This window comes from Lissotriton helveticus, chromosome 12 (genome assembly GCF_964261635.1).
Source record: "Lissotriton helveticus chromosome 12, aLisHel1.1, whole genome shotgun sequence".
Taxonomy (NCBI): Eukaryota; Metazoa; Chordata; class Amphibia; order Caudata; family Salamandridae; genus Lissotriton; species Lissotriton helveticus.
Genome location: NC_136073.1, coordinates 93,702,872 through 93,722,434, shown reverse-complemented (window position 1 = coordinate 93,722,434; position 19,563 = coordinate 93,702,872).

Below are 19,563 nucleotides of genomic sequence, written 5' to 3'. Positions count from 1 at the left end.
ACCGCCGCTGCGTCACAAAAGTGACGCACAGCGGCGCAAAAGAGGCACACACCTATCATAAATCTGTCCCTAACATGTTAAATGATTGATTCAGGATGACGATAAGGTGTGGCCTATCCAGAGGTTTCTTTAAGGTGAGGCCTACTCAGGGTTGCAGATTACATTTACGCTTGTTGAAGAGTATAGAGTAGATAATACATGTGAAAGCCTACCAATGAAGTAAGTCATGTCCACTTCACTCTTGAACAAAGGCCAGACCTCTTTTGTGTCCGTGGACAGAGCTAAACTTCATCTGCACAATGTCATTCGTAAACTTAGGAAACACTGGTGATGTAATTGAAAAATGTGGAGTTTCTTTTCCTCATTTCACAATCACATCACCTGTGTTTCCTTTGCTTAGTTACCTCATAGTGCAGATGGAGTCTAGCATATCAAAGAGTACACAGAAGTTGAGCAGTGTATACAACAATTTTGACATTTACAGAAGACTCAGCTTCTTATCTTGTTGGAGATGAAGTGAGGCCTGTCTTGCAACATGGTGCATCTTTTGCATCACTGCTGCATCGGTTTCATGTGGCACGGGTTTTTTACAGCATGACACATCTGCCTAGATGCATCAATTTGTAATTTTGTCGCCTCATAGCAAATCTTTTCCACCGCCACTGCGTCACAAAAGTGACGCACAGTGGCGCAAAAGAGGCATACACCTATCATAAATCTGTCCCTAACATTTTAAATGATTAATTCAGGATGACGATAAGGTGTGGCCTCTCCAGAGGTTTGTTTAAGGTGAGGCCTACTCAGGGTTGCAGATCAAATTTACGCTTGTTGAAGAATACAGAGGAGATAATACATGTGAAAGCCTACCAATGAAGTAAGTCATGTCCACTTCACTCTTGAACAAAGGCCAGACCTCTTTTGTGTCCGTGGACAGAGCTAAACTTCATCTGCACAATGTCATTCGTAAACTTAGGAAACACTGTTGATGTAATTGAAAAATGTGGAGTTTCTTTTCCTCATTTCACAATCACATCACCTGTGTTTCCTTTGCTTAGGTACCTCATAGTGCAGATGGAGTCTAGCATATCAAAGAGTACACAGAAGTTGAGCAGTGTATACAACAATTTTGACATTTACAGAAGACTCAGCTTCTTATCTTGTTGGAGATGAAGTGAGGCCTGTCTTGCAACATGGTGCATCTTTTGCATCACTGCTGCATCGGTTTCATGTGGCACGGGTTTTTTACAGCATGACACATCTGCCTAGATGCATCAATTTGTAATTTTGTCGCCTCATAGCAAATCTTTTCCACCGCCACTGCGTCACAAAAGTGACGCACAGTGGCGCAAAAGAGGCATACACCTATCATAAATCTGTCCCTAACATTTTAAATGATTAATTCAGGATGACGATAAGGTGTGGCCTCTCCAGAGGTTTGTTTAAGGTGAGGCCTACTCAGGGTTGCAGATCAAATTTACGCTTGTTGAAGAATACAGAGGAGATAATACATGTGAAAGCCTACCAATGAAGTAAGTCATGTCCACTTCACTCTTGAACAAAGGCCAGACCTCTTTTGTGTCCGTGGACAGAGCTAAACTTCATCTGCACAATGTCATTCGTAAACTTAGGAAACACTGGTGATGTAATTGAAAAATGTGGAGTTTCTTTTCCTCATTTTACAATTACATCACCTGTGTTTCCTTTGCTTAGGTACCTCATAGTGCAGATGGAGTCTAGCATATCAAAGAGTACACAGAAGTTGAGCAGTGTATACAACAATTTTCACATTTACAGAAGACTCAGCTTCTTATCTTGTTGGAGATGAAGTGAGGCCTGTCTTGCAACATGGTGCATCTTTTGCATCGCTGCTGCATCGGTTTCATGTGGCACGGGTTTTTTACAGCATGACACATCTGCCTAGATGCATCAATTTGTAATTTTGTCGCCACATAGCAAATCTTTTGCACCGCCACTGCGTCACAAAAGTGACGCACAGTGGCGCAAAAGAGGCATACACCTATCATAAATCTGTCCTTAGCATTTTAAATGATTAATTCAGGATGACGATAAGGTGTGGCCTATCCAGAGGTTTGTTTAAGGTGAGGCCTACTCAGGGTTGCAGATCAAATTTACGCTTGTTGAAGAATACAGAGGAGATAATACATGTGAAGGCCTACCAATGAAGTAAGTCATGTCCACTTCACTCTTGAACAAAGGCCAGACCTCTTTTGTGTCCGTGGACAGAGCTAAACTTCATCTGCACAATGTCATTTGTAAACTTCAGAAACACAGGTGATGTAATTGAAAAATGTGGAGTTTCTTTTCCTCATTTTACAATTACATCACCTGTGTTTCCTTTGCTTAGGTATCTCATAGTGTAGATGGAGTCTAACATATCAAAGAGTACACAGAAGTTGAGCAGTGTATACAACAATTTTCACATTTACAGAAGACTCAGCTTCTTATCTTGTTGGAGATGAAGTGAGGCCTGTCTTGCAACATGGTGGATCTTTTCCATCACTGCTGCATCGGTTTCATGTGGCACGGGTTTTTTACAGCATGACACATCTGCCTAGATGCATCAATTTGTAATTTTGTCGCCACATAGCAAATCTTTTGCACCGCCACTGCGTCACAAAAGTGACGCACAGTGGCGCAAAAGAGGCATACACCTATCATAAATCTGTCCCTAGCATTTTAAATGATTAATTCAGGATGACGATAAGGTGTGGCCTATCCAGAGGTTTGTTTAAGGTGAGTCCTACTCAGGGTTGCAGATCAAATTTACGCTTGTTGAAGAATACAGAGGAGATAATACATGTGAAAGCTTACCAATGAAGTAAGTCATGTCCACTTCACTCTTGAACAAAGGCCAGACCTCTTTTGTGTCCGTGGACAGACCTAAACTTCATCTGCACAATGTCATTCGTAAACCTAGGAAACACAGGTGATGAAAGTGTTTTTTTAAAGCCTTTGCACCATTTTTGGGTCACTTTTAACATGGCTATGTAACTCAAAGAATCAAAATCTAAATTTGCCAAGCACAGGTGCGAGCATATATAGAAGGAATTTGCACCACGGGGAAAGGTCTTAAATTAAAATGGGAAAAATAACATCAGAGACACTCAAATGCCTTATAAATATGCCCCAAACAACCTATGAAGCTCTAGCAGTACATATGCAGAAATGTAATTGATTTCAAAAAACGTTTTTAAACACAACATATAAATCAATTGTATACCTACATTCATGGGGAAATGACTTAAAATGTCCTTAAGACACATGAAAGCGTTTTTTGATTGCCCTTGCACCATTTTTGGGTCACTTTTAACATGGCTATGTAACTCAAAGAATCAAAATCTAAATTTGCCAAGCACAGGTGGGAGCATATTTACAAGGAACTTTCCCCACGGAGAAAGGTCTTTTAATTTAAAATGGGAAAAATAACATCAGAGACACTCAAATGCCTTATAAATATGCCCCAAACAACCTATGAAGCTCTAGCAGTACATATCCAGAAATGTAATTGATTTCAAAAAACGTTTTTAAACACAACATATAAATCGATTGAATACCTACATTCATGGGAAAATGACTTAAAATGTCCTTAAGACACATGAAAGCGTTTTTTGATTGCCCTTGCACCATTTTTGGGTCACTTTTAACATGGCTATGTAACTCAAAGAATCAAAATCTAAATTTGCCAAGCACAGGTGGGAGCATATTTACAAGGAACTTGCCCCACGGAGAAAGGTCTTAAATTAAAATGGGAAAAATAACATCAGAGACACTCGAATGCCTTATAAAGAAGCAGACACCATTATTTCCTTGTCATAAATTTTAAAAGCATTCCTTTTCCTCAAAAACGATTTTCAAGTCATAATTTGAAAACACTGCACAGCTCCTATGTACAAAAACACCCTGTCAGTACTAATACTTCACATTATCTCCAATTACAATTTCTCAAAGAAACAAAATCTATTTGTAAAACACTTGAGACAAAGCAACATTTTAAAAACACAACTTTCTTCATAATTTTCTCCTTAAAGCATACTATTCTCTATCTAAATTAAATAAATCTTTTCTCACCTTAGCAAATACTTTATGAGTTTCAAAAAAGTCTCAGAAATACACCAATTTGTCTTCAGCAGAACAAAGGGTATGCACTCCAGAGGCTGCAGCTATAGAAAGCACAGAAATGCTGTAATTCATCACACATATCTCTCATGTCACCCAATCAAAACTCTTCCCTCACTTTTTTCAAATCAAAACCCTTCCCCCCTCTGCCCTCTCTGCCTTTTTTGCATAGCAACCACCTCCTGGAAGACCTCCGGTGTTTGCAAGTTCACACAACAATGTTTCAATTGAACTCTGAACTCTCAGTGCACCTGCGTATCCAGTGCAATCTTTCATTAAATGATTTTTTCTTGACCATTCAAATTACATCTTTCAAAGAACTCATCCATGCACCCTAACTTTCTGTTTTCAGCAATCAAAATCCACCATCACTGTTACTGCTTCATTAACACAGAAACTCCAGTTTTTTTCATTTTAAACTCTTATTTTTTCAACTGCCATTTCATTACCACACTTCATCTGACTGCAGCAGAACCTTCTCTCACCATGTTTTCTGTCTGGATTGTTGGACATAGTTACATCTACTGGGCTCAAAGGTATGCTGAGAACAGAAATTTACCTAACCTCAATTTACAAGATGTGGAAATTAAGTGGTTTGGCCACAGAGGATTAAAATGTCACCAATTGATACCATTGGTGAAAACCTTTATGCATTTGCCAAAACCTGACCTGTTAATTGTGCACTGTGGAGGTAATGATTTGGGCACTTTGATTGGAGTAGGTCTGGAAATGCTTTTAAAGGACACCTTTGAGCAATTAATGGCACTTTTTCCTCAAACTGCCTTGGTATATTCAAATATATGCCAAAGACAGGAATGGAGGTGGTCGAACCAAGTTTGTCCACAAATTGAGAAGTCGAGGAAGCATGTAAACAAATCTGTTTCAGCTTACATGAGAGACCATGGAATGGGCTCCGTGTACAACAATAACTTGCGTTACTGCATGCAAGATATCTACAGAGGAGATGGAGTTCACTTCTCAGATGAGGGCAACAGAATTTTCATTTTGAATTTAAGACTATGCATTGGTACCTACTTATAAGTACCTAAATGTACCATAAACCCAAAAGCTCTTCTCAGAGCTACCCTACATCTGATCACTCACAATTATTATTTTACTCTAACTTTTTTCACTAATTTTCAAAAAGTACGCTCCCCGGAGCGCTACCCGGTACGCGAACCGGAAGCTAACCGCGCGAAATTTCTTAAAAAAATGTTTTTTTCCCGCACATATGGGCCTCCTCAGCCACCCTCAGAAAACCTAGGGGGTCAAGATACGTCTACCGTACCCCCTTCTACCCATTCTGAACATTATTTGCCCTCCATCTTGTATCTTAATTCGACTGAAACACAAAATGGTGGACTCCCGTAACGCTGCTGGTTCGCGTACCGGGGCGCTCGCCAGTTCGCGTACCGGGGCGCTCCCCGGGAAGCGCTCCATTAAAAAAGGTGGGAAAGTAATTTACAGAAGAAACCCTTGAGACACTTTCACCAAATATAGATTTGCTCATACTACATACCAATCCCTACCATTTTCACAAATTTGGTTGAAATTCCATTTAGCCATTTAGCCTGTAGACCTCTCTAAATACCCTGAGGTAAATTACTTCACAAAACACATCTGAAGTGTTGGAATTGACAACCAATTAAAATGTTACTTTCATTTTCTATTTTTTTTTTACCTGACATTTGATTGGTTATGTACCTGAATATATATAAAGGAAGAGAAGGAAACACAGCCATTTTGACTACTACTTCCTGGTGTACATTTCAATAGGATTTTCACTAATCACTTCAACTTCTTTGTAAAGGTAAGTTGTTATTTTAAAAACTGAAGTATATTGTGCACTATAAGTTAATATGGTAAACTTTTTCTGATAGTTATATACTATCCCTCTGTAGTAGTTATAGATTTAGATAGACTTCTCTGTTATAGTTATGGATGGAGTTAGGTTTCTCTTGTATAATTATGAATTTACTTACGTTAAATCACATATACTTTTTTATATTCCTACTTCCACTCTGATACTATACACTGCCCATAGATAAATTCACTGTTAAAAACTGCCTATCTAAAATTATTCCCAACAGTGCCCTATCTCTACTAATATATTTTTTATCCAAATTTCAGACAAAATGGAAGGCGAACAGAAAGTTTCATTTGAAATTGTCCTGCAAGAGACCAACCAAGAAATAATTGATCCAAATTATATAGAATTTATGGATGAAACTTGGGACCAAGAACTACTGCAATGTGTGCAAGCAGTAGATGTCCTCCTTGAAAATGAGGACATTTTAGACACTCAAACATTACAAGCTATGTTCAATGAAAATAACGACATTTCAGACAGTGAAATGTTAGACATTTTATTAAATTTTGAAACACAATCACAATAATAAATAATTGCTTAAAAAATAAAGAAATAAAAAAATAATCAACAAAACCAACAATCAATTAACATACAGTATTTGAAAAGTCTATCATTCATTTTTCCTTATAGTACGCTCCCCGGGCCGCTTCCCGGTTCGCGAACCGGGCTCTATCCACGCAAAAAAAACAAAAATATTTTTTTTTTGTTGCCCCGCGGGGCCCTTTTAAAGCCTCCACATCAAACCTAGGGGGTCAGGGAGGATCTACTATGCCCCCTTATGGTCATTTTCGCCTTTGTTTTGGCCTCCTCTTGTCTCTTGATCCTACCGAGAGACAAGATGGCGGCCGCTCCGGACTGTTTAGAATGTTGACAGACACCGGAGAGCCAATCAGCTTCGCTTTGCGAAGTTCCGTTACGCGTCAAGTACGCGAACCGGGGCGCTGCCCGGAGCGCGCTTACAGATATATATCTTTTTTTGAACGTTAATTTCTCAAAATCCACTGGAGCACATATTTGAGACCTAGCAAAGGCACATCGGGCTAACAGTCCCTACAATTTTGCTATGTTTCGTGCAAACCCATTCAGCCGTTCAATTATTATTATTTTATTTTTTTTTGCCCCGCGGGGCCCTTTTAAAACCTCCACATCAAACCTAAGGCCGTTCGGGCTAAAAGTGAGGCCAACCGCCCTATGGAAATTAACATGGGAAAAACGCGTTTTGGGACCACCCTTTTTTCTCGGCCCCCCCTTGACGAACCCCCCCAAATTTTCAGGGCCTGCCCAGAAACAAAATGTACCATTTTCCTGAAAATTTCAGCCAATTCCGTCCACAAACGGAAAAGTTATTAGACATAGAATTTTCAACAATCCCATAGAGAAAAAATCCTAACTATATATACCTACTGGCGACCGCCAGTAGGTAATATATATATATATATATATATATATATATATATATATATATATATATATATATATATTACCTACTCCTTACGCTCCTTCCCTGAAAGTGTCGAGGGGATTCGTGAAGCGGGGGCCGAGAAAGAAGGGGTGTCCCAAAATGTGTTTTCCCCATGTTAATTTCCATAGGACGATTAGACACGGCTACAGCCCGAACCGCTGAACGGAATTACACCAAACTTGGCAAAATGGTAGGGACTGGTACGTAGTAGTGCCTTTTCTATATTTGGTGAAAATTGATCCAGTGGTTTTTATGAAAATTAACTTCAAAAACACATATATATCTATATGCGCGCTCCGAGCGCTTTGGGTACGTGTACCGGTAAGCGCACCCGGCGCGCCACGGTAGTGCGAAAGTGGAAAGCTGATTGGCTCTCGGGTGTCATTCAACATTCGAAACAGTCCGGAGAGTCTGCCATTTTGTGTCTCGGTAGAACCGAGATACAAGAGGTGAAAAATAAAAGGGGAAAACATTGAAAGGGGGAAGGGTAGAGACCCCCTGAACCCCTAGGTTTTCCCAGGGGGGACTAGAAGGACCACGAAGGGCAAAAAAAAAATTTATTTTTCTTTGTAAATTTCGCGGAGTAAACTCAGGGTGCAGGTACATGGGCGTTTACAGGTACGCGTACCCTGAGCGCACCACGGGGAAAAACTGTGAAAAAAATTAGAGTAAAAAAAGAATTTAGAGTGGTTAGAGGTAGGGTAGCTCTGAAAAGAGCTGTTGTGTTATGTGGGTGTTTTTTGTACCTACAATTAGGTACCGATGCAGAGTCTAAAATTCAAGAGGAAGACTCTATTCCCCTCATCTGTAAAATGTACACCATCTCTCCTATATATGCCATGCATGTTGTAACGCAAGTTGTTGTGGTATATAGAACCCATACCATAGTCTCTGAGGAAAGCAGAAACAGATTTATTCACATGTTTCCTTGCTTTCTCAATCTGTGGACAAAATTGGTTGGACCAGTTCCATTTTTGCCTTTGGCATATATTAGAATATACCAAGGCAGTTTTTGGAAAAAGTGACATAAATTACCCGAAGGTGTCCTTTAAAAGCATTTCCAGACCTACCCCAGTCAAAGTGCCCAGGTCATTGCCACCACAGTGCACAATTATGAGGTCAGGGTGTGGTAGATGCATAAAGTATTTTACCAATTGTATCAATTGGTGACATCTCAATCCTCTTTGGCCAATCCACATAATATCCACATTTGATAAATCAAGGTTGGGAATACCTCTGTTTGCTGCATACTTTTCACTCCAGTGAACAAAGCTATGACCCACAATCCAGACTTTAGGCATCTTGAAGGTAGATGTGGTTGTACTCAGATGAGTTGTGGAAATGAAATGGCAGTTTGAAAGTAGGAGTTATGAAAAAAACGTGGTTGAGATTCAGTGCACTTGAAAAAGAAGAAATGATTGGTGGTTTCTTAAAATTCTCCACTGAAAATTAGGGTGCATGCTTCTGTTTTTTGAAAGAAGTAATTCTAATGGTTGGGAAAAAGTCATTGAAAGAAACATTGCACAGGATAAGCTGCTATATTGAGAAGTCAAACACCCTTGCTGGGTTCATTTGCAACATAGTATCATGAACTTTTCACCTGTGTGCTCAGTTAGGAGATGTGTGGAGTGTTACCATGGTAACAGGCAGAAAGAGCAGTAGGGGATGGGTGAATATTATGTGAGTTTCAAAGTGTTGAAATGTAGAACCAATTAAAATGTTAGTTTGGTTTTGAATTTGTGTGGGAAGAAATTTCATTGGTTATGTACATGAAAATGGGTCTGAAATCAGAGGGAATCTTGGCCATTATTCTGAGGCTGCAGTGAAAGAAACATTATTCAGAGATTCTGCATAAGAAAATCTGGTTTGTGACAGCCACTGTTCTAAATCTTCAAAAGCATTTTAAAGGTGAGTAATGATTCATATAATATAGATAGAGTGCTGTATACAATATGGGGAAGATTAACAAGTATATTGGGCTTCTTTATTCTTGCATTGTGTCTCATGTTTTTTGGTAAGGATAGAAAAAAACTAATGGTGCATATTGGAAATGTATTTTGGAAATGAGTCAGGATTTTGCACTGTAATGTAGTGCTTATTTATATGGGCTGTGCTGTATCTTTTAAATGATTTATTGTGGTACATGGTTTTAGGTAAAATGATTGTTTTTAACATTTTTAACTAGGATCACACTGAGTGTCTGTGTAAATTAAAGAATTATATTTGCACATTTTTTTATAATGTCTCCTCACAGTTTGCATCTGTTTGCTTATAGGGTACTGTTTCTTTATGCATTGTGTCTCATGTTTGAATGAAATGCTGGCAAAAAACAAATGGTGCATATTGGAAATGTATTTTGGAAATGAGTCAGGTTTCTGCATTGTAATGTAGTGGTCATTTATATGGACTGTGCTCTGTGTCTTAAACGACTTACTATGCTAAATGTTTTTTCGTAAAATGTATGGCTTTAACATTTTTGACTAGGATCACATGTCTGTCAGGCCTCTTAGTTCCCAAATAGGCTCTAAGTTGTGCAATAAAGATCCAGGGTGTGCTGTTGAAATGAAAAAGGAATGTTATGTCTTGCGTGTATATATATATGGTCTGTTTTTTGCCAGTAGAGACAGCGAGATAGTATGAGCACAGACACACATAGTGGAGGCAGAGACAGACATGGTAGATTACATGTAACATCCTGGTCATGTGTCTAAGATCACACTGTGAGTCAAGCTTGATTTTAAATGGATCTGGGAGAATAATTTTCTTAGTTGATGTGTTTAAAAATATGGGAATACATGTATTCTTGAAGTCAGTTAGGCTTTAGGATATGTAGTTGTAGAGAATCTTAGGCAGCATGTCTGTCAGGCCTCTTAGTTCACAAATAGGCTCTAAGCTGTGTAATAAATATCCAGCGTATGCTGTTGAAATGAATAAGGAATGTTTTGTCTTTCTTATATATATATGGTCTGTTTTAGCCAGTAGAGACAGTGAGATATTATGAGCACAGACACACATAGTGGAGGCAGAGACAGACATGGTAGATTACATGTAACATCCTGGTCATGTGTCTAAGATCACACTGTGAGTCAAGCTTGATTTTAAATGTATCTGGGTAAATAATTTGCTTAGTTGATGTGTTTAAAAATATGGAAATACATGTATTCTTGACGTCAGTTAGTCTTTAGGATATGTACTAGTAGAGAATCTTAGGCAGCATGTCTGTCAGGCCTCTTAGTTCACATATAGGCTCTAAGCTGTGCAATAAAGATCCAGGGTGTGCTGTTGAAATGAAAAGGGAATGTTATGTCTTGCTTGTATATATATATGGTCTGTTTTTACCCAGTAGAGACAGTTAGATAGTATGAGCATAGACACACATAGTGGAGGCAGAGACAGACATGGTAGATTACATGTAACATCCTGGTCATGTGTCTAAGATCACACTGTGAGTCAAGCTTCATTTTAAATGAATCTGGGTGAATCAATTGCTTAGTTGATGTGTTTAAAAATATGGGAATACATGTATTCTTGAAGTCAGTTAGGCTTTAGGATATGTACTAGTAGAGAATCTTAGGTAGCATGTCTGTCAGGCATCTTTAGGCCCATACGAATGAATGGGGAGTTATTCCTTATTTGCGATTAGCAATTTGCTAATCACAAATAAGGAACATGTAGAAATCGCTATTATTTTTGCGATTTCTACATGAATCCCGTTTTGCGAGTCTTTATTAGCGATTCCTTAATAATCGCTATTAAGGACTCGCAAAACGGGACATTGATGAATCTAGGTGTTAGTTCCCAAATAGGCTCTAAGCTGTGCCATAAAGATCCAGGGTGTGCTGTTGAAATGAATAAGGAATGTTATGTCTTGCTTATGTATATATATGGTCTGTATTTTGCCTGTAGAGAAAGTGAGATAGTATGAGCACAGACACACATAGTGGAGGCAGAGACAGACATGGTAGATTACATGTAAAATCCTGGTGAAAAACTTTAAAAGTGCTCATTTTACTAAAACTATTTATCACAGTCATTTCTTTAAGACAGAGAACTCAGCCCATGTGTTGAATATTAGACAGATTTGTTGACATGAGCTGGAAGACATTTTGTATTTCTGGCAGCCATTTTCTTTTCCATGTGCTCTCTCCTACCTTTCTGTTAACGGTCTTTGTAGCCTGTGTAGAGACAAACTATGTTTAACCTACTCCACTTCTCACATGCCCAGAAGGGCCTAACTAACAGAATACACCTACTTCTCTAGTATAAGTGTCAGACTATTTTGACCAGGATCACAGAGAGGGTCTGAACGAATGAAAGAATTATATTTGCACGTTTTTCTTTAATCTGTAAAGATGGTCCAAAGAGACGGTGAGATGGTAAGAGCAGAGACACACATAGTGCATGCAGAGACAGACATGGTAGATTACATGTAACATCCTGGTCATGTGTCTAAGATCACACTGTGAGTCAAGCTTGATTTTAAATGAATCTGGGTGACTAATTTGCTTAGTTAATGTGTTTAAAAATATGGGAATACATGTATTCTTGAAGTCAGTTAGGCTTTAGGATATGTACTAGTAGAGAATCTTCGGCAGCATGTCTGTCAGACCTCTTAGTTCACAAAAAGGCTCTAAGCTGTGCAATAAAGATCCAGGGTGTGCTGTTGAAATGAAAAGGGAATGTTATGTCTTGCTTGTATATATATATGGTCTGTGTTTTGCCAGTACAGGCAGTGAGATACTATGAGCACAGACACACATAGTGGAGGCAGAGACAGACATGGTAGATTACATGTAACATCCTGGTCATGTGTCTTAGGTCACACTGTGAGTCAACCTTGATTTTAAATGAATCTGGGTGAATAATTTGCTTAATTGATGTGTTTAAAAATATGGGTATACATGTATTCTTGAAGTCAGATAGGCTTTAGGATATGTACTAGTAGAGAATCTTAGGCAGCATGTCTGTCCGGCCTCTTAGTTCCCAAATAGGCTCTAAGCTGTGCAATAAAGATCCAGAGTGTGCTGTTGAAATGAATAAGGAATGTTATGTCTTGCTTATATATATATATGGTCTGTTTTTTGCCAGTAGAGACAGTGAGATAGTATGAGCACAGACACACATAGTGGAGGCAGAGACAGACATAGTAGATTACATGTAACATCCTGGTCATGTGTCTAAGATCACACTGTGAGTCAAGCTTGATTTTAAATGTATCTGGGTGAATAATTTGATAAGTTGATGTGTTTAATATTATGGGAATACATGTATTCTTGAAGTCAGTTAGGCTTTAGGATATGTACAAGTAGAGAATCTTAGGCAGCATGTCTGTCACGCCTCTTAGTTCCCAAATAGGCTCTAAGCTGTGCAATAAAGATCCAGGGTGTGCTGTTAAAATGAAAAGGGAAGGTTATGTCTTGCTTGTATATATATATGGTCTGTTTTTTGCCAGTAGAGACAGTGAGATAGTATGAGCACAGACACACATAGTGGAGGCAGATACAGACATGGTAGATTACATGTAACATCCTGGTCATGTGTCTAAGATCACACTGTGAGTCAAGCTTGATTTTAAATGGATCTGGGTGAATAATTTGCTTAGTTGATGTGTTTAAAAATATGGGAATACATGTATTCTTGAAGTCAGTTAGGCTTTAGGTTATGTACTAGTAGAGAATTTTAGGCAGCATGTCTGTCAGGCCTCTTAGTTCACTAATAGGCGGTAAGCGGTGTAATAAAGATCCAGGGTATGCTGTTGAAATGAAAAAGGAATGTTATGTCTTGCTTGTGTATATATATATATATCGTCTTTTTTGCCAGTAGAGACAGTGAAATAGTATGAGCAGAGACACACATAGTGCATGCAGAGACAGACATGGTAGATTACTTGTAACATCCGGATCATGTGTCTAAGATCACACTGTGAGTCAAGCTTGATTTTAAATGAATCTGGGTGAATAATTTGCTTAGTTGATGTGTTTAAAAATATGGGAATACATGTTTTCTTGAAGTCAGTTAGGCTTTAGGATATGTACTAGTAGAGAATCTTCGGCAGCATGTCTGTCAGGCCTCTTAGTTCACAAAAAGGCTCTAAGCTGTGCAATAAAGATCCAGGGTGTGCTGTTGAAATGAAAAGGGAATGTTATGTCTTGCTTGTATATATATATGGTCTGTTTTTTGCCAGTAGAGACAGTGAGATAGTATGAGCACAGACACACATAGTGGGGGCAGAGACAGACATGGTAGATTACATGTAACATCCTGGTTATGTGTCTAAGATCACACTGTGAGTCAAGCTTGATTTTAAATGAATCTGGGTGACTAATTTGCTTAGTTAATGTGTTTAAAAATATGGGAATACATGTATTCTTGAAGTCAGTTAGGCTTTAGGATATGTACTAGTAGAGAATCTTCGGCAGCATGTCTGTCAGGCCTCTTAGTTCACAAAAAGGCTCTAAGCTGTGCAATAAAGATCCAGGGTGTGCTGTTGAAATGAAAAGGGAATGTTATGTCTTGCTTGTATATATATATGGTCTGTGTTTTGCCAGTACAGGCAGTGAGATACTATGAGCACAGACACACATAGTGGAGGCAGAGACAGACATGGTAGATTACATGTAACATCCTGGTCATGTGTCTTAGGTCACACTGTGAGTCAACCTTGATTTTAAATGAATCTGGGTGAATAATTTGCTTAATTGATGTGTTTAAAAATATGGGTATACATGTATTCTTGAAGTCAGATAGGCTTTAGGATATGTACTAGTAGAGAATCTTAGGCAGCATGTCTGTCCGGCCTCTTAGTTCCCAAATAGGCTCTAAGCTGTGCAATAAAGATCCAGAGTGTGCTGTTGAAATGAATAAGGAATGTTATGTCTTGCTTATATATATATATGGTCTGTTTTTTGCCAGTAGAGACAGTGAGATAGTATGAGCACAGACACACATAGTGGAGGCAGAGACAGACATAGTAGATTACATGTAACATCCTGGTCATGTGTCTAAGATCACACTGTGAGTCAAGCTTGATTTTAAATGTATCTGGGTGAATAATTTGATAAGTTGATGTGTTTAATATTATGGGAATACATGTATTCTTGAAGTCAGTTAGGCTTTAGGATATGTACAAGTAGAGAATCTTAGGCAGCATGTCTGTCACGCCTCTTAGTTCCCAAATAGGCTCTAAGCTGTGCAATAAAGATCCAGGGTGTGCTGTTAAAATGAAAAGGGAAGGTTATGTCTTGCTTGTATATATATATGGTCTGTTTTTTGCCAGTAGAGACAGTGAGATAGTATGAGCACAGACACATATAGTGGAGGCAGATACAGACATGGTAGATTACATGTAACATCCTGGTCATGTGTCTAAGATCACACTGTGAGTCAAGCTTGATTTTAAATGGATCTGGGTGAATAATTTGCTTAGTTGATGTGTTTAAAAATATGGGAATACATGTATTCTTGAAGTCAGTTAGGCTTTAGGTTATGTACTAGTAGAGAATCTTAGGCAGCATGTCTGTCAGGCCTCTTAGTTCACAAATAGGCTCTAAGCTGTGCAATAAAGATCCAGGGCGTGCTGTTGAAATGAAAAGGGAATGTTATATCTTGCTTGTATATATATATGGTCTGTTTTTTGCCAGTAGAGACAGTGAGATATTATGAGCACAGACACACACAGTGCATGCAGAGACAGACATGGTAGATTACATGTAACATCCTGGTCATGTGTCTAAGATCACACTGTGAGTCAAGCTTGATTTTAAATGTATCTGCGTGAATAATTTGCTTAGTTGATGTGTTTAAAAATATGGGAATACGTGTATTCTTGAAGTCAGTTAGGCTTAAGGATATGTACTAGTAGAGAATCTTAGGCAGTATGTCTGTCAGGCCTCTTAGTTCCCAAATAGGCTCTAAGCTGTGCAATAAAGATCCAGGGTCTGCTGTTGAAATGCAAAGGGAATGTTATGTCTTGCTTGTATATATATATGGTCTATTTTTTGCCAGTAGAGACAGTGAGATAGTATGAGCACAGGCACAGATAGTGCAAGCAGATACAGACATGGTAGATTACATGTAAATCTCTGCCTGGGATATCTCAAACACAAAGAGAGAGATGACACATTCAAAGAGAGAGATGGCACAGGCAGAGAATGAGATGACACATGCAAAGAGAGAAATGGCACTGGCAGAGAGTGAGATACCGCAGGCAGAGAGAGATGACACATGCAAAGAGAGAGATGATGCAGGCAGAGAGTGAGATAACACACGCAAAGAGAGAGATGTTCCCTGTGCCTGTGGCATCTATCTCTCTGTGAGATGACACAAAGATAGAGAGAGATGGCGCAGGCAGAGAGTAAGATGACACACGCAAAGAGAGAGATGATGCAGGCGGTGAGAGAAATGAGGCAGGCAGAGGGTGAGATACCGCAGGCAGAGAGAGATGACACACGCAAAGAGAGAGATGATGCAGGCAGAGAGTGAGATAACACACGCAAAGAGAGAGATGTTCCCTGTGCCTGTGGCATCTATCTCTCTGTGAGATGACACACAGAGAGAGAGAGATGGCGCAGGCAGAGAGTAAGCTGACACACGCAAAGAGAGAGATGATGCAGGCAGAGAGTGAGATGACACACACAAAGAGAGAGTTGATGCAGGCCGTGAGAGACATGATGCAGGCAGAGGGTGAGATAGCGCAGGCAGAGAGAGATGAGACATACAAAGAGAGAGATGGTGCAGGCAGAGAGTGAGATGACACACATAAAGAGAGAGATGACGCAGGTAGAGAGTGAGATGACACACGCAAAGAGAGAGATGGTGCAGGCAGAGAGTGAGATGACACACGTAAATAGAGAGATGTTCCCTGCGCCTGTGGCATCTCTCTCTCTGTGAGATGACACACACAAAGAGAGAGATGGTTCAGGCAAAGAGTGAGATGACGCACGCAAAGAGAGAGATGGTACAGGCAGAGAATGAGATTACACACACAAAGAAAGAGAAAACGTAGGTGGAGGGAGACATGATGCAGGCAAAGGGGAGATGGTGCAGGCAGAGAGTAAGATGACACACTCAAAGATGGACATGGTGCAGGCAGAGAGTGAGATGTCACACGCAAAGAGAGAGATGACATACGCAAAGAGAGAGATGGCGCAGGCAGAGAGTGAGATGACACACGCAAAGAGAGAGATGACACATGCAAAGAGAGAGATGGTGCAGGCAGAGAGTGAGGTGACATACGCAAAGAGAGAGATGACACACGCAAAGAGAGATATGGCGCAGGCAGAGAGTGAGATGACACACGCAAAGAGAGATATGGCGCAGGCAGAGAGTGAGATGACACACGCAAAGAGAGTCAGAGAGTGACATTAATGTTGAACCTGTTCTGTACTGCCATAAAGTGAGAAACAGCACTCACTGCATGATTTCCTACTCTGGTGAGACACAGTTGATGTGCTATAAAATTACTTATGTTGTAAACTAATGTTTATATCGTTCAGTTATTGTAATTGCTATGTAGTATGTTAGTAGTGGTCTATAATATGTTATTTTTTCTTTACAACAGATTGTAATTATCAAGAAAAAGAAAATAGAAAAATGCCGACAAAATCTCGTCAAAAATAAAAATTATAAGAAAATTACTTTTCCAAGAAAACGCAATTACAAGATGTATGTAAAAAACGAAATACGGAGAAAAAGTAGAAGGTTCCTGGTAAGGCAACTAAGCATTTCATACGGAAATTAACTCAATGTAAAAAAAGTCAAGATAATGCACAAAAGAAAAAAAAAAATTCTGCAACTACAAAGAAAAAGCAAAATCCCAGCAAAAATGTAGAAAAAGTTTATGGAGATGATATTGTCTATATTAATAGACGTAAAAATCAGTTCATTGACATTCGTAGGCGTATGTTTTATAACAGAATTGTTTTAAATTTATTAAAAAATGTTAAAAATTGCAAAAGGAAAACTGATTTATATAAGAAAAAAAGTATAGAGAGGATAGTTGATCAGGCTTTTGAAATTAATAGAATTCGTACACTAGATAAGGTAACCAATGTTTTGAAATCAAAAAGTCAGTGGAAAAGAGTAATTAATCGGACTAATTTTTGTGATGTTTTTTATGGAGATTGGAAGCATAGTTCAAGCTGTGAGCCATTTTTTAATGAAGAGAGTTATTTTCAGGATAATGATTTGGTGCATGCAGTTGACACCAGTGGTCGACGATATGAAGTGAAGGACGATTGAAAAAAAAAAAATTGTGCCTAGAAATGCAGAAGAGGTGTTAGCTGATGAAGTTTTAGGGAAAGATTCTAAGGCTCCAGTGTACACTTGGAATTGTAGTAGTATTTGTAGTGTGCGACAGGATTCAATTGATTTGTTTCGCAATTTCTTACATACATATACTAAGAAAAGTCTAAAACAAAAAATTAAAATGTTGTAAGAGTTAGATCCTTGCAGAGTAAGAGAAAAAACAAGTTTGCATGGGCATTCACTGGCTTGTCTTTCTAGAAAAGTATGTCAGAGTGTTTTTCATCATTTTAGGACGTTAGCAGTACATCATACTAAAGTGAGGAAATTAGTGAGAAAGTTGTATTATGCAAAAAGTCCAGCACAAATATTAAAAAAGTTGAACAGTGCTCTTTTGCATGGATCTGTATTAGATGTGAACAACATTTGTGAAGAAATTGAGTTAAGTTACTTTGGTGAGTGCAGAAACTGATACAGTAATAGAAGGTAATGTGGAAGAGAATGTACAGAATTTAAGTACAGAACATTTTGACCATGAAATTACAAAGTTTAAGGTCATTTCAAGTGAAAGGCCAATTTTTTCTTGTGTGTGTTGTCGACAAACTCATTATAAGAATCAGACTAGGTTAGTTGATTTATATGTAAAAAAGTGAAAAGGAAAATAATAATGAGTGGAAGGATTTTGCAACTTATTTGTTGGTAGAGAATTGTTTTGATTTGGGTTCTGAACGGCGTATTTGTAAATATTGTTATAATAAATTAAATGAAAACAAAATGCCTGCTAGAGCTGTACATAATAATCTTGAGTTGGTAAACATTCCTTCTGAGTTGATGGATTTAAATACTTATGAGTCTATTCTGATTCAATGTGTGCATCCATTACAGGCTATTGTTCGCATGGAGCCTAAGACAGGGAAATTGCCTCCTTCAGATTTACAGAGAGGATTAAAGGGAAGAGTTGTTTATTTGCCTCTAGATTTAAAGAAAAATATTGATACAATTGGTCTTGAAAAAGTGAAAGAAAAACCTCTGGTTATTCTAGTTAATGGCGTTCCTACAAAGAGTAAGAAAATCTGGCAAGAATTAGTGGATGTTAGGAAAGTTAAAAAGGCAACGTTGTATTTGGTAAAAAACAATCAGTACTACAAAAATGAATATGTAGGGGAAGAGGAAACAACTGTAGAAGAGGACAGTGATTTGCCAGCTGGGCAACTTGAAAAGTGGATGTGTCCAGAAGTGAACAAATTTATGAACATTATTGTTTTCATCCTCTGCATTCCAAAGAAGTAATGGGGAATGCTATTGACTTGTTCCAAATGAAAGAAGCAAAAGGAAGTCCCATTAGTGTATGGGAAGAAAGCTTGGAAGCTCGTTGTTATCCTCAGTTATTTCCAACAGGTCAAGGTGGTCGATATGATGACCGATCTGTTCAAATTCCTGCATCTGAATACCGGACTTTAAGATTATATGCAGAAGATCCAAGGTTTCGCCAATGTATTCCATATTTGTTTCATCTTCTGTTTGAGAGTGACTTGTCTGGACTTTCTTATGCAGTGAACCATATACTGAAAAGTGGAGTACATCTGCAAAATGTTTCGGCAAGGGACTTTATGGATAAAGTCCAACAGCAAGACACTATTTTGGAGTCTCAGCTAATTAATCTCATGGCATGTCAGCGTGGCACCAACGAGTATTGGTACCGTCGTCATGGGGAACTGAAATGTATGCTAAGAAACTTAGAAACTCCTACATGGTTCCTAACATTTAGCTGTGCTGAGTATGCTTGGGAAGACTTGCTTCAATTTCTTCGAGAGGCAAATGCAAACATAGAAAATATAGAGTACAAGACACC